The sequence below is a fragment of the Macrotis lagotis genome, chromosome X (genome assembly GCF_037893015.1).
Source record: "Macrotis lagotis isolate mMagLag1 chromosome X, bilby.v1.9.chrom.fasta, whole genome shotgun sequence".
Lineage (NCBI taxonomy): Eukaryota > Metazoa > Chordata > Mammalia > Peramelemorphia > Peramelidae > Macrotis > Macrotis lagotis.
The window spans coordinates 234,869,452-234,887,063 of record NC_133666.1 but is presented as its reverse complement, the minus strand read 5'-3'; the positions used below and the strand labels follow the sequence as shown (position 1 = coordinate 234,887,063).

The 17,612-nt window shown below is 33.3% G+C and overlaps 1 protein-coding gene and 1 pseudogene across 1 annotated transcript in view; one reads left to right on the top strand and one right to left on the bottom strand.

Annotated features, from left to right (window-relative positions):
* The window catches only part of EDIL3 (EGF like repeats and discoidin domains 3), a 629,614-nt gene that overhangs the window by 395,861 nt on the left and 216,141 nt on the right, over positions 1-17,612 (bottom strand). The gene's annotated exons all lie outside the window — the stretch shown is intronic.
* Positions 6,399-6,773, top strand: LOC141502466 (protein LLP homolog pseudogene; annotated as a pseudogene).

Below are 17,612 nucleotides of genomic sequence, written 5' to 3'. Positions count from 1 at the left end.
CATCATTAAAAAAAAAAGTGGCTAAATGATATATATGAGTGGTAGGTTTCTTATGACATGGTGTAAATTTTATAGGAAGATTGAATTCAAAAACAAACAAAAAGACCTTTCTAATGAGTTTGGATTTTCTCAAGGTTTATTCATACAATGTGCAAGCAAAAGACACATGCTTTCAGTAAATCAGGGAGGTCATCTGGGATTAACTTAGATATATATGGAAACCCAACCATATCACATAGCTCTTTCCCCAAAGCCTAAATGATGCTCTCACAATCCAAATTTGGAGTTATACATACTCATTAAGAAGAATGAATGTGTTTATTTGAAATGAATATTCATAAAAATTCACAACATCAAAATTTAAATAAGTCTATTTTTGTATGAAAAGTTTAAATGTTTTTGAGTTAGATGTCATTTACTTAATATAGCATTAGCAATTAATCACATAATTGCCTGAAATTGAATGAAGTAAGTGTGATGAGAAAAGCTAAGTATGGATATCTGAAGATAGAACTGGAATAACTGAGTAGATTTTATAGATTTGAAAATTATTAGTAAATAAAAGCAGTTTTCCTCTGGCAAAAATTGGCTGTTAGAAATGAAGGGGAAAGAAAGGGAAAAAATGAGAGTGAGAAGGAATAAGGAAGTAAAGGAGAGAAAAAAAGAGTCAAAGACAGACATGGAAGCAGAGACAGAGAGGCAGAGGACACAGACAAAATGTAAAAAGATGCATTAAGGGGTGGCTAGGTGATGCAGTGAATAGAGCACCAGCCTTGGAGTCAGGAGTACCTGGGTTCACATCCAACATCAGACACTTGATAATTACCTAGCCTTGTGGCCTTGGGCAAGCCACTTAACCCCACTGCCTTGAAAAATCTAAAAAAAAAAAAAGATGCATTAAATCTCTATTGTGCTTACTTTTACTGAGAATTGTGAGAAAATTATTTAAATAACTTTATCTTCTTAGCAACTTTAATTAGATTTTACTGGGTTAAGTTTAACTTAGAGTCTTAACTCTGTGTTATTATCTTTTTATTATTTAAAGTAATTTTTTTTCAATTTTAACAATTATTATAAGTTCTTTCTCAACAATTTCTCTTTTTCATCATCACTATTTAATTACAAGCTCTCTTGAACACCTGCCCCAATGCCAGTCAGAGTCTTCTGACAGGTCTTCTGAACTACTCAATATTTTTTCCAGACAGTATTTCAAAAGGAAATCAGATGACTTCTTATGCTAAATTGATCGTATCATTCCTTTGTTCATAATCTTTCAATAACTTCAGATGTACACATGTATTCAAGGCACATGTTGTAAGATGTTTCTTCAATCTGTTTCTCTAAATTGTTTTCCTACTACAGCTCTCCATGTTTTCCATAATTCATCTAAAATATGCCTTTTCTAACTCATGTCATAATGTCTTCCTCTTTCTTATCAATAACTTGAACTTCTTTTGTTGGTCCTTTGGCTATGATAAGTGAATTTTTGCCTAAGTTTTCAGGTCCCCTGACTTTTAAGTGGTACCAATTCTCCCTGTGAACTGAATGTTACTCCTCTTGCTCTTCCAAATCCCTTCTATGCATTGTTTTCCCATGTTAAAATATAAGATCTTTAAAGCCTGGGATTTTCTTGTTTGCCCATATCACTGAAATCACTGAAAATCAATTCTTTCCATTTGTCTTTGTATAATTTCCCATATTCAATACTTAACAAATGTTTCACACATCTATTTATCTATTTACTTGATGATACCTCATGATGTAGCCCCATACATGCCCCACACTTTTCTGACTCTGTGACATTATTCCATTGTTCCTTAACTCTGGAAGGATTCCTTTCACCCCATGCAGTTTTTTTTTTTTTTTATTTCTAGCAATCTTTTAAAATTCAATTTAAAATGCTACCTTTTTCAAGAAGCCTCCTTTGATTCCTACTACAGCTTATGAGTATCTTATCCTTTGATTTTACTAAAAGCCTCAAAAGGGCAGTGCCCTTTATTAGGTAATTTTTTATCCTCCATTGAGCCTAGCAACATGTGGTCTGCCCATAACAGATGCTTGAAAATGATTGTTGAAATGTTCAGTTCATTTTATAAAGTTATGCAAAGCTGAAAGATATAGCCAAGTATAATGTTTACTTATATAGCATTCTGTCACTATTTTCATTACCGTCATATGAAAGTTATTTTCTTTAATATTAAGTAAGGTATAACAGACAATGTACTAACTCCTGATCATTCTGTTGCTGATATTTTCTGAACTTAGTACCAGGTTCAACCTCTAGCTGCCTAAGGTCAGTTAACTGTGCCATGCTTCCCATGTTAACCCAAGGTTAACTCTAAAATATCCAGTGTAACAAAATATTTGAAAGAACTTCATAGAAGGAAACATTAACATCTAGACTATCTAGAAACCAAGAGTAGCAATACATCTTGAATCAAAAAATGTGATTCCTGCAAGTGTTTCTTAACCTGGATTTTAAAATTCAAAACCAAGAAGTGAAGAATCTGAAAAGCTTACCTTTTTTCCTTCAATGAATAAATTAGAAGTAAATGAAGAGTCTAAGTAATATCATTAGCATGATATTTTGATTTTTCATTTTTTTCTTGGTTTAGATATTCTTTTTCAAAAGAATAAATTTTATGTTCTTAGATGAGTTAAAACACGAACATATATTTTTGATAAATGATATAATCCTTTGTTGAAGAAAGATATCATGAATAAATAAGTGTCTGAGAAAAACTATTAAAATTCTGGCTTTCTTATCATCTTTTCTTACCTTCCAATTTAATATGCCATAACATCTCTCTAATATTCTTTAAGCTGCTGAATTTGAAGTAGCTCAGCTTCTATTAATTTTATGAGCATTTGCTTGAATTCATTTTGGTAAATAAAATAATCAAATAGTTATTCAATTTTCTGCAAAATTAATCATGAGTGGGGGCACAACTTTAAGATGTAAAGCAGTGTTCATTTTCAAAATAAAACCTTCACTCTGTGAATTGTGAATTGTTTGTATTCAGATTTTGAGAACAAGAATGTATTTTTGTAAGAAAAATATATGAAGTTGATACTTCCTTAATATTTATTTAAATCATCTTCAATTAAACCAAATGAATAGCCAATTAATAAATACCTCCTCTTAAGTATAATTTAGAAAGGCAATGTATAGAATGCAGAACCTGGAATCAGAGACCTGATTTCTGGCAACTCTGATCTCTAGCATGAATTAGGCCTGGCAAGCAAACCACCTAACCTCACTAAAACTAACTCTAAAAGATTATTCTCTCTATGGAAAAATCACAGATGTAAAATCAGTCATCTTACCAGATGTGGCATGATTCAATTAAAATACTGGGTGGTTAAAGTGATGTCAAACTTAAATAGAAATGGATACCTGGAGTCACATACTTAAAAAACACAAATTAACATCATCTATATTGTTTATTTTTATTCATTTGACATCTCTAGCACTCTATAAACTGTAAAATACTAAATGTCAGTTACTAATTTAAGGCACCATACTAGGTGCTGAGAGGAGAGGAAGATAAAATACTTGATTTAATATGTATTTTAGCAGTGACTTCATGATCTTGAGCCTTAAAGAACACTGGTCTAATTTATTTTTATCACTGAAAATCAATTCTTTCCATTTGTCTTTATCTAAAAACAATCTTGAAAAGTTTTTTTGAAAACTTCTTTAATAAAATTAATAGCAATTTCATAATGAAAGCATTTCTTTTTTGAACTATAGTCTCATCTTTTTGGAGGAAGCGTTAGGGATAGAATGTTAGAATAAAAAGATTGAACTTAGATTCAGAGGACATCCATTCAAATTCTGATCTTGTCCCTTAGTACATGTATCACTACAAGACTTTTGGCCTGAGTTTTCTCACATGTAAAATGAGTAAAATGGACTAGAGAACCTCTAGGAACCCTTCTAGCTCTTATATTCATAACCCAGATTTTCTTGTGAGTCTTAAGGGATGGAGCCCCTTTAAGTTTTTGATGGTTATAAAGAAGTCTATTTTCAGGAATGGGAAGAAGATGAAATACAACTAAACACATCACCAGTTAAAACAAAGAACTCAATTTCCTATGCTTTCTCTACTTTTTTGTTTTTTAAATAAAATCTAAATGTATTTTCTCCAAAACCTAAGAACAAATTATTTCCAACTGGAAATAAGAATAAACAATAATTATACAGCATTTTATATTTGAGACAAATCTCATTTGAGACTCAAAACAACTCAGTGAAGCAGTCATTACAGGTATCATTATCTCCAATTTTCAGAAAAAGAGATTGAGATTTAGAACAATTGTGATTTAACAATGGTCACATAACTAGAAAATATCAGAAGTAGTATTGAAACTCAGGTTTTCTTGAATCCCAAGTTTTATCTTATATTCTATATACTACTTTAACCATTATGCAAATAAAGCCAGAATCTCTTGTCCAGGGAAATAGGTAGGAGGGATATAGTCAGTTACATACATAACAGTATGTACAAGCAGATATAAACACATATCTATATACACACATATACATATACTGATACACACGCAAGCATAAACACTGAGTCCAAGAGGTAAAGAAATATCTTATGAATAGAAGAAACAAAATCTAGAAGCTTTGTACCTTACAAGCAGATGGAAAGGGAAGCTCCCAAATAAAACAAAACGTTCTTCTCTATCCTCTACCCTTCATAAGGTAAAAGAAAAAATCTAGGAAAGGGGACAAGAGAGGAGAATTTGCTAAAGGTTTACTAGGATGGCAGCTAAAAGAAGAATGAAAAAGTCAAAGCAGTCGAAACAATACTCCCTTAAGTTCTTCATCAAAGAAGTGAGAGAAAATAGCTTTTAGTCATTCACAGAAACCACAAATCAGAATTCCCATGACAGCAATCATCACTTCCATGCTACTGACCATCTCAAGTCCCAAACTTGAGCTATAGCATGGTTTGTCAAGAGATTATTGAACTTGAACAAATCTGACTCAAACATTCACTTTGTAATCTCTTCTTTTCAGTTACCTCCTCTGTAAATAATACCTATGTTCATGGGGGGTTGGGATAGGGGTACGAGTTGAAATTCCATTTCATACAGAAATCCTAAATGAGAAAACCTTCTCTCAAGGCAGGTCAGTGCCATCTCTCCATCTTCCAGTCTTAGATTGTGTTTGGGGCAATAGGAGGTTAACTGACTGGCCCAGAGTCTGTGGCAAAAACAATATTTGAGTTCAGAGCATCTTTATTCAAAGGTTAACTTTTATTGACAATGTTAAGCTGCCACTCAGAGTGTTGTTATAAGGCCGCTCAGTGATCCAGGAGATAGAGTGATGAGTAAGGAGTCAGGAAGACCTGAGCTCAATTATTGCCTCTGCTGTACATTAGCTATGTTAGTCTCAGTTCCTCCATCTATAAAATGACAATAATAATAGCACCTACTTACCAGTGTTGCTGTGTAAAGAAAATGTTATATATATATATATATATATATATATATATATATATATATATATATGAAGAAGTTTGCGAACTTCAAACTGCTAAACAAAAGCTATTACAAGACTCAAATTAAATAAATGCATATAGAAGTATTATGGAAATTTATAGTGCTATATGTGCCATTTATTGCTATTATTCTTTATCTGAATTCCTGTCTTCTATTTCCACATACCTCAGGTATATATGATCTTTCTTATTCCATCAGAATATCATACTAAAGACATGGACAACTGAATTTACCATCTACCTCCTTAGAACTGAACTTTCCTTTTCCCAACCTTTCTAATTTTTTGAAGGCACTTACATCATCCAGTTTTAGCTATCATCATCTCTCCCTAATACTTCATATCTAATAGTCTGCAAAGTCTTTTGTATCCTTCTCTATAATATCTCTCATTCTTGTGTGAATGTTATACTTAAACCCTCCGGTGTCTAGTCCCTTATTACCTACTACCATTGCAATAGTCTGCTATGTTGTCTCTCTGTCTTTTCCTTTCCTCTCTCAATTCAGTCCTACACATGGCTATTAGATAATCTCACTGAACCCATCTGCCTATGTCACTCTTCTGCTTAAAAAAAAGTCACCAGTTCCTTTCTCTCTATAGGATAAAATGCAATCTCCTTAGCCTGACATGAATAGCTCTCCACAGGCTAGCTCTTTCCTATCACTATATGGGCTATAACAAATAGTGAGCATTATAAGGTCCACAGGGAACATGATTTGATTCAATGACCCAATACATTTAAAAAAGAGTAAAGTTTTCTTCTGAGGTTTTACAATATTAGATACTATTTTTGAAGTTTCTCTCAAAATTCTTAGAAACATTCTGTTGGTAGCCAGCGGAAGTAGTTCTCCCCGTGGGCTCTGAGGACCATGGGTTCCAGGCAAAAATGGCAAAAAGCTTACAGAATAAGTAGAAAAGGAAGATGTGTGCAGAAAAGAGAAAGAAAAATGCACCAAAGGAACTTAGTCATCTAAAAAGTATACTTAAAATAGATGGTGATGTTTCAATGGAAGAGGTAAAAGATATAGCTACCATGGTAGCACCTGGAAAAATCAAAGAGAAAAACAGACTGGGGAGAAAGATCAAGAGGGTGAATCAAAAATGGAAGTGGATGCTAAAAGAAACAAAAAGAATCTTTTATATGAACATGGATAGTACCAGTTTGGATGCATCCAAGACAAAGGAAAAAATTAAAGGAAAAATGGGGAAAAGGAAAAACAAAGTGAAGGCAGCAAAGGCAGCAAAAGTTCTGGCCTGGTAGAGTCTTAAAGGCCTGGAAAAATATCACATGGATATATTTGCTCAGAATATGCACTTTGAATGAAAATCATTTGTTTCCATGTTTTGCCTTTGACAGTTATTTCAACTGAAACACAAAATATCTACCTTCCAGAGTTTGTTTGATTTTTGTTATTAAACATTCTTTTTGTTTGATCATTGTTTGTTGCACCAAACTTCTAACTTTTCTGATGTAGCAGTTTTCAGCAAATGAACTAGGTAATCATTACATGTTCCTGAACTTATGGGAAATATTTTTGAAAAATATATAACATAGGCTATTATCACATTTTAACTAGCCCTACCCTAAAATAAAAAAGGTGTTATCTTTTCATTTTCCTACAACTTTATTGCTTTTGTTCTAGAGAGAAATATAAAGAAAAAAAGAAATATTTATTAAAAACCATTTCTTCATGACACATTTATCACTACAACTAGTACTGAAGAGAAAATATTGAATCACTCCTTTTCATCCTCCAAAGACTAAAAATGAAAAACATTCAGATCTGAGTTAGTAGATGTCAAAGAACTTGCTAATCAAAGTGTTTCAGGCAAAATAGCAAAATATAAGAATACTTCCAGTCCCCTCCCCCAGTACATTTCTGCTCTTCTCCTACCCTACATTTCACTTCAAGTAGCTTTCAGCATATATTTACTCCACCCCTTTGGCTGCCTCATGGAAGGCTGTTTACACCTTCCAAATCAAATGTTGCCTGAGGAAAAACTTCTGGGGAAAAAGCATTTGTTCTAAACTGCAAATTTATGGGGAATAATGTGCTATTTTTCAAGGTTATATTTGTATTTAGCCTAGAACAAAGTGGCTAAAATTAAAGCATTTTAGACTTAATCTTGTAGAGAAGGCATCTTCAATTTCTTTAGTCAGGAAAGTTTCCCAATGGTCCATAAACTATGCTCTATAGCTAACCACAGTATAGATTTCAGAGTAAAGAATGACCTGAACTATCAACTAGCCTAACTTCTTTATTGAATGGAAGATGAAAATGGGATGCATAAAGGTGGCAGGACCTGTCAAATGTCACAAAAAAATAAAATAAAATGCAGAATTCAACTCATCATCAGAATCCAAATCCATTAATCTTTCCACTAGAGACCCTGTGCTATTCCTAACTTCATTAGTGCAAATTTCTTTGACAATACTATACTGCCATGAAGTAATTACTAAGATGATCAAAGAAGTAGTGAAAGCTCCTATATGTACAAAAATGTTTATAGGAACACTTTTTGTAATAGTGAATGCTTAGAAAGAATTTACAAATTTCATGATCATCTCATCTATTCTGCCCTTGACCTTTCCATCACCTACAATGTTCAACTTCCATGTTCATCAACTATGAAATTTCTTTATCTCGTTGTGTTTTATCATTCTACTTCTACTAAGAAATATTCTTCCTCACCATGACTGATAGTTCCTTCTAGCCCTCAGTATTTTCCTAGAGCATCACCCCAATTCTGGCAACAGTCTCCTCCTTCCCCAGTTTTGACCACTTGATGTACCACTTCAATTGCTGAACTCTATGTTATCTTCTACATTTAAATCTCTTGCCCCTTTGGTCTGACTCAAAACCACAATTACAGAATATTCCCAATCTAACTCCTCCATGCCTCCCTATATGCCATTCACCAGAGTAAAAAAATGTTATGAAGCTGTGATAATTAGGTATAAGACATTTATGTTCATCAAAGCTCAGCTATGCTATTCCAATAGCAAATTAGTCTTTACAAATTTATTCTCTATCACATTCACAATAACTATTCCAAACCTTCCTATTTCTCCTCAAGCTTCCTGCAGTTCACCCTAAACTCACAATCTTAGTTGAACTTTGCCATTGTAAAATATAAGGGAAATAACACTGAAAATATTTCAAGGGGCAGCTAGGTGGCACAGTGGCTAGAGCACCGGCCTTGGAGTCAGGAGGACCTGAGTTCAAGTCCTACCCTCAGACACTTGACAATTATTAGCTGTGTGGCCTTGGGCAAGCCGCTTAACCCCATTGCCTTGCAAAAAAAAAAAAATCTAAAAAAAAGAAAAAAAGAAAATATTTCAAAAACTGATCAAGGAAATAATTATTATCATCATCCTCATCTTAGAGAATCTATCTTTATCTTGGTCTCTGTGATTAACTTCCTCTGTGATTAATATCTTCAGCAAGTATTTGATTCCATCTTTAATACCTCATTTGATATTACTAATCTGAATAACACCAAAATTCTCTCTATTATAAGACTTTTAAAAAATGTTAAATTTGGACATGTGCATTAGGGGCTGTAACTGTAACCTGGTATTGTTCTGCTCAGTTTTTTAAAGTCATAATAAATAATAAGAGCAATGAGATGTTGTAGCTCTTTACCTCTTCATCGGTTGTGTAATTATTTATTTGTGATCTGTTATAAAATAGCATTGCCGGGCGGCTAGGTGGCACAGTGGATAAAGCATTGGCCCTGGAGTCAGGAGCACCTGAGTTCAAATTCGGCCTCAGACACTTAATAATTACCTAGCTGTGTGGTCTTGGGCAAGCCACTTAACCCCCTTTGCCTTGCAATAAAATAAAATAAAATAAAATAGTATTGCAAGTGACTATTTCTTTCTCAAACTTTTGTCAAGGATGCCAAAGACAGATGATTAGGTTGGTCTTATAAAAATGTATAGAGATAGAAATATGAGTATATGACATCTATAGTAATTTATTTTTCTTTATTATAAGATATACTCTATGGAATAAAATCCTTAACAGACTGAAGGCATGCAGATAAGGCATTTTCCCAAATTCCTCAGAAGAGATTTCAATTTCATTGGCATACTAATCAGCTATGCTCATAATAGTCTTTAATACTAGTTTACAATATTTGTATTGAGGAATAACCTAAGCAATAGTCAGGGAAATTCTGAATTACAATGTAATTAAAAACTTTTATTGAAAAGTAACAAAGGCAAGGTGAATTGTGGTTAAAATGTATATATAAGAAAAATCAGGTTTTGTAAAAAATGGAAATGAAAAACTTTTGACTTGAGCACTTAAGAGCTATCACAACACTAGAAGCATACTGATGCCACATACCTTACATTTAAAAAATGCTAATATCTTTAAGAACTTCTGTTCCTTGGTTCCCTGGGTAGTAAATTTTGCATTTGCCCAATTAAGAGTCTCAGAATGAAATAAAAAAAGAAATGTGAATGTAAGGAATTTTACAGTTTGAAGTACTTAACAGCAAACATTTAATGTGTAATTACATATTCCTTTGCCAGTATCATAGAAATTATTCACAATTTTCATATATAACAGGATCCCACACTAAGAGAATAGTTTCAATTCACCTGTTCTGTCCATAGGGAGAAAGACTTTTATTACTTTGTCATACTCCAATAGCTAGTAAAAGCATAACATCAGACACCATTCCACATTTGTGAATAATGTTTATGGCTTTTATAGGGCACTGGTGAATAAACCTAATAACCAATTCCATTTCTTGAATACTTCATTAGAGAAATAATATTACTTTTCAAAATGGTAACTGCAAATTTATATAACCTTGACAGCCTAATTCACTTGCATATATTACAAGGAGTATGTCCAAAGCACAACCCTTGGAACTGACAATACAAAACTAAAAATAAAAATTTATAAGTAAGAGAAAATGTCTATATTGGCTACCCCTGGCATTTATTTTCCATTTAATATGGGAAATTATTTGTGAACAAAATATTTTTATTTTTTTTTGTGAACAAAATTATTTTTTCCTGAAGATAATCAAAATGTTTACTCTGTATTCTTGAACCTTAATAAAATATTTAGGCTCAGAATATTTTCTTCCCTACAATTTCATTATTATCTTTACTTGAAGAGGACTATGACATCAGTCAGGAGATGTCATGACTTTGAAGTGAAGTGGATTGTAGTGAGAGTGAACTGGGCAAAGTCAAAAGTCTACACCTCTCCTCCAGAACCATATTGGTCCAGTGGTAAGATATAGATCAGGATGACTGGAGACAGCTCCTGTTGTAGTAAACTTTTTAAGCTAAATTGTTTTCCAGGTCTTAGTTTGAGGCAATGGCCATTCAAGTGATTAAGGCTAGGTAAAAATGAGGCAAAAGAGCGGTTCTTTTACCTAGTCAAAAGTTAAAATCAATTTTTTTGGTGGGGGAGAGGAGACCCATAGGATTTCTAGTCAAAACAGAAACAATTGCTATTTACACTCACTCTGAGCCATCAGAATCCAAACAATGATGAAGAGAGACTTGGGGACCTATTGTTGGTCAATCAATGAGAATCAGAGTGATTTTGGATTTGAGGCATGATCCATAAAAAAGAAATCTAGCCTGTAAATCCCAAGATACCTTGATAGATTTCAGCAATCAAAATTTATATTCCTTTGTGCAGTGTAACTGCAGGGATTGCAAAATAGTTATTTTCAGAGTACCCTATCCACAAGAAATACCTATTATACAAATACCTTATTTTTGGGCAAACTGAGAAACATTTTCTTTAAATGCATTCATGACATATTTCATTGTGATTTCCTGATATTTTTTGGCTATTCTCTCAAGTCACTCAACACAATGATTTCCCAGGTGTCTTCTTCAGTCTGTAATGAGGCATTTACCTCTTGTTACCTGAACCTAGAAAAGAGGGAGATCAGTAAAAGGCATTGTAATACTCCCTTTTATCCTCTGTCAGTTTACAATGAAGTTCTCAAATAACACAACAATATTGACTTGACAACACTATTGATTTATACTCTGCTTCAAGCCTACCTGTTGAAAAGGAGTAGAGAAATGTGATTTCCTTTACCAGTGTTACAGGACCCATGATCTGTCATTAAATTGTTTAAGCATTCTGGGTTCCATTATAATATGGTTGAGCTTTGGCTCCCAAATTGCTCAGAGACATTTTGCTTGATGATTACTCTAATTTACTAGAGTAAATGTTTACTCACAGTGGCTCAAAACAAGTATAGAGTGTTGAATTGATTTTCTTTGCCAATATATGATAGTGCTGCCATGGCACAGAGATGGAGTTTATTTCATGCCTCATAATTATGTGTGAAATCCTTTCCTGTAACTTTCCTGAACTGGGTAATACATGAGTGTATGTTCAACCTCTGCGATCTGAAGTAGAAGTAGGCCTTCCCTTATCTTGCCTCTGCAGATTAATGAAACTCATATTAAATTTGAGCATGCGAATAACAGGAACATTAAGTCACTTCAGAATTTTGTGAAGGTGTTTTGTATACTAAAATATTTAAAAGGATGCTGTTGGATATTGATTTGACTTTTTGAAAATAAGTAAATGTCTTCATAATTCTTCTTTCATTTTTCCCCTACATTTTTCTGTATTGTCCTCTCCTTTCCCAAATATACCACACATTGGTATATTTAGAATTTCTTTCTGAAAACAAGAACAATTCCTCCTATATTTTGTTGAGCCTTGTAAAATATCTGCAAGGCAAAAATAATCATGCCCATCACATAACACTATTATTATTAGTCATTCCGTTGTTTAGCATAGGAAATTTTCAGAATGTGAAATGAAGGATTATATATTTTCTTGATTCACATAGAAATTCTTTCCATGTTTCTGTTCATATTTTAGGGGGAAAGAAAATTTTAAGCATTTAGTCAACAATTCAATTTTAGAAAATGAAAATAAGAATATTGTTGGGAAAGATACATCATTCTCTACTTCTAAAAAAACCTAGAGTATATTGTACTTTATTAGCATTTGTAGATATAGGAACTCATTTATATTGATTTGCAGCCATATTAGGGTACTTAGTATTTCTTAATGAAAATAACAAAAAAAAAACCTTTTTGAGTACTATGAAAAGAACAGATTCTTTGGTGAGTTCAACATTTCCATATTATAATTTACCATGCAATTTCAGGAGATAATGTTGCTATTACTTGGTTTTAATCAATCAATAATTAGGTATTATTGCTTATTCAGAGGCAGCTGGGGGGCCAATGGATAGTGAACTGGACCCGGAGTCAGGACTTGAGTTCAAACCTGACCTCAAATATTTACTAGCTACATGATGCTGGATAAGTCAGCTAACCTCTGTCTCAGATTCTTCATATGTAAAACAGGGATAACAGCATCTACATATTCACTACTTAATAGAAACCTGCGATTATTGTCAGAATTAAATGAGATAATTTATAATAAGTACTTAACACAGTTTATGGCACTTTTTTAGTCAAGTACTACTATCTATGACCCCATTTGAGCTTTTCTTGCCAAAGATGCTGGAGAGATTTGTTAATGCCTATGTGCCATAATAGCATATACCAGGCAGTATACAAATGCTTATTTCATTTTCTCATAGAGCAATATCTGTCCTATAATATTGTGGCCTCTGAAAGGTATGTAGAATAAAGGTGCTATGTTCAAGTTGCCTGCAATTCATAAACAGAGTAAACACTAGCACACAAGAGATATACTAGTTAAAATACAGTTCTGTAAAAAAATTGCATTATGTTTTACGGAAGGAGGAGAAAAAGAGATCAGATATAGGAAAAAATGCTAAGAGGTAGTTTAGCTAAGTCTATTCTTACTCCAAATTATCTCCTACATACCTGCCAAAATGGTATCTCTAAAGAATCTATTTGACTCCACCAATTCTTTGATCAAGGAGTTCCAGTGGCACCATATTTCCTCTGGGATCAAACAAATTTTAAATACCCATTTTTGTGCTAACTAGGTTTCTGGGACACATAGAAAAAAATAAAATTGTTTTTGTTCTTAAGAGACATATGCTTTCAAGGCAGACAATAGGCACATATATATTATTTATTGAGAATCCATACATATATGCAAAAGAAAGAAGCAAAACAAGATATTCAGGGATAAAAGGTAATGACATACTTGGATTCATGGAGAGCTTCATGTATAAGTTAGAACTTGAAATCTAGGACAAAATGTAAACTCTTCTATTTGGCATCAAAACACAAACAGTCTTCAATTTACTTTACACTCTATGGTCTAAACATATAGGTCTCCTGGTGTAACAAAGAGTCAGACAGGAGTGAAACAACTGAGATTCACATAGTATACTGGAGCAGGTCCTTTAATTCCCAGGTCCTTTATTTAGCCTCTAACCTAAGTCTCTTTCCTCATCAAAGCTCATTTGACAATTGACTCATTTTCCTATTGTTTTATTTTCTGATATGCCATATTTATTCTTTGTACTCAAGAAAATGATTAAATTTAACAAATAAACATTTATTTAACTCTACCATATGTAAAGTAAGAGATAGTGTAGAGAGCAATTCTCCAGAAGATGAGTTCCAAGCCAGCCTCTATCACATACTACCTGGGTGACCTTGGAAAATCCACAGAAATCTAGAGAGTGCTCTAGGACAATGGTGTCAAACTCAAATAGAAATGGAGCAAATAAACTATATATATATATATATATATATATATATATATATATATATATATATATATATATATATATATACATATATATGTATAGAGATAGAGATAAAGATATAGATATAGATATGTATGTATATATATGTGTGTGTGTGTGTGTGTGTGTATAAATGCCTTGTAGGCAGAGGCATATTAATATTATCCATGTTTTAGTGAATTTTTATTTATTTTGGTAAAATTATTCCCCAATTCCATTTTAATGTAGTCCCACTGTGAGATACCAATGTATTTAAATACCAATGTATTTAACAATGCCTCTTCTGGTAACTATCAACATAAATTGGAAAGAAGGTATTGAGCTCCTTGGTAGAATGGTTTCCCTTTCTCTACAACAATAGAGGTTCTTATACTGATGCAGAGATTTAAGGACTTAGGAAATATTGTATGTGGAAACAAATTTTGTGATCTTTATACTATTAAATTCTGTCTAAGTGGGGAATATGTAGAGGGAGAGATATGGAAAAAATATCTATCCAGTAAGAAATGTTATCTGAACCTGTGATTAAATTGACTCTAATTGTTCCCTTGTTAAATGTAAATTCGCAACCTCAACTCATTTCTACACCCCCCCCCAACTTCCAGCCTTTGACATGATCTCAGTCACATGGAGTGTAGGTATTTCCCCCTTTGCCCATATTCTCCAGATTCTTCTATACCCAGGAATGGGCAAGACTAAAAAGCCTGGCCTAGACTCCCCTTATGGTGCAGACTTGCTTGAGTCTCAGCCCAGTCAGTTCTCCTGTCTGTCTGTATCTGTCTATCTGTGTATGTGTCTGTCTGTGTCTGTGTCTGCCTGCTCTGTGTCTGTGTTTGTCTGTGTCTGCCTGTGTCTGGGTCTATCTGTATCTCTGTCTGTGTCTGTCTGTGTCTCTGTCTCTCACTCTCTCTCCCAAACCTCACCTAGCCTTTTTTGTTATTTATTCCTGTCCTCAAGGTGCTTGCAGCTCTTTCAGGAGAAGAAAAACTTTTAATGTATCTCCTTTGCCCACTTGTATAATAAACCCTGAGCAATTTTAAAATTCCAGGGCTATATGTGACTTATTTTACCTTCAAGATCTCTCAATCTTAAATTGGTGAGGTCAATCCTCCAGGAATAATACTTCTCCTGTATCTGTAAAGTTCTATGCTAGATTCCAAAGAAAAAGTCTCAGCTCTTAAAATAGTCACATTATATTGGAGGAGGTGCAATATAACATCTACATGGAATATTAATTTCCAAACCATTTTGATAGCACAATTTCAGATACTATGACAATTCACTCTTATTTATCACATTCCCCTATTCCAGATTACACTTGTCTGTCTAGTGTAGAATTTTTAAGACCTTGCAAAGATTTGGTCAGAAAATCAGCAGAGAATTTCTTAATCCAAAGTTTAATTACCCTAAGCAATTAATTAATAGAAATTGGAAAAAAATAATTTAAAAATGAAGGGGAAAGGGAAGTGAAGTCTTTTCCAAACTACCTGAAATGAAAAAATTGACAAAAAAGGAGAGGGGGAGGATAGACAGGAAGACACATTCCCATGTCTATCTTCACAAATATTTTGATGTCTGTTCATTTGGTAGGTTCCCTACATTGTTAACTCTGATTTCACATTTTAACATCTCACTTTTATTTCCCCAAATCAGACTGGGAGCTGATCTGTCTTGCTATCTTCATCATTCTATTAACAGGATTTTAATATGGTTTTGTTGCCATTTACAAAAAGGCACTGGTTCCCCCAGATTCCAGCTGTGAACTCATTCTCTTGTCAATTACCAGGTTTGGAAAAAGAGTGGGAGCAGAAGGATAAATGTGGGCATTAGGGTTTTCTTCACATAAAACTAAGTCCTTTGCCTTAAAGTTTCTATTCTCTTTTCCCTTTGTCTATGTAGAATCAAGAACAAAATAATAAAGTAACAAAATCCAGGAGAAACTAATAAGACATGAACTTCAAAAATCCAGATTAATAGCCAGGAGTTACTTACAATGTATATGGTCTCTATCTACACTTCCAGACATAGTCATTTGTACAAGAAGGGTTATCTTTATCCCAGTAAAGTACCCTGCTAAAGAGTCCAAATTACCCCCCATTGGGTTCCAGCCTTCTGACCTAATCCCTCCATTAAATGAACTTGTGCCATTTACTCCAAGAGATTCATTTCTTTTGTAGTACTTTTTAGATAGGCAGAATCAACTATCCAAGAAAATTCAATTATTTGCTCTTTTACTTAGTTCAGAAAAATTCTTTTGTCTAAACTGCAGCAACAGATTTCTAGGGATAGATTATACATAAATTCATATGTTTTTCCCCCTGTGGTTGTTATTGTTTGGAGTAGGGAGGGAAATAGTGACAAATATGTGACATAATATGTTTACAGCAGCCATCAAAACAGAAATATCTCACTTGAATAGACCATAAAATTAAAGTGTGCAAAATCCCCAGAACAGGTTGCTGCCCCTTAGGCTTATCCTTAACCAGGCTCATGCTGTGCAAAGTAGTAAGCTTAAGAATTGTAGCATCAAAATTCAAATTCACCAAGAACCATTTATTTAGGTCCTATTTTGTGAAAAGTACCAGGTTGCACAATGAGCAAAAGTAAAACATAGAAGGGGCCTTAAATATAATTTGATCTATTGCCCTTATTTTACAGAATTAGAAATTAAGTTACATAAATCAATCAAGCATTAATAAATTGCTTACCATTTTGGCTAAGTGTTGAGAATACAAATATAGGGAACAAAAAAGACAATTCTAGCTCTCAAAAGCTTTTATCCACTTTGGGGGAAGATAACATATAATAAGAATCTGAAAGGTGGTGGGTGGAGACAAATGTACTTAGGAGAGGTATAATAAAAAAAATCAAGAGTGTAGTCAGGAAAGAAATGAAAAGTAATGAAAGATGAACTTATAAACCCAACACCAGACAACTAATTATTAGAAGATCCAAGAATAGAATTTTACTCTTCTGATTCTCACTTCAAAACCTTTTACATCTTACTTCCAGCCTGTTTTACTCCCAAGGAATTTCTCATGAAATATGAAACAAAAACATAATAACCATTATCTTTCAATAGTTCTTTGCAGTTTAGAAATTGTTTTAATATACATTATTTTGATATATTGATGTATTCAAGACCTCCACATGTATCAGAGCCACATTCATATTTCCTCATCTTGGGAAATTCTTTATACTATCTTTCCAAAAATCAATCCTCCTTGAAGGATCTACCCAATGTAGATGAGACTTTCTATTATATCTTCACAAAGGAGCCTTATGTTATTTGTTTTCTGTCATTGCTATATGCCTAGCTCACTTTCTTCTCTGTCTCTCTTTCATGTAATATGTCTTTTTTTACCCTTCAGTTATACTTTCTTTTTTTTTA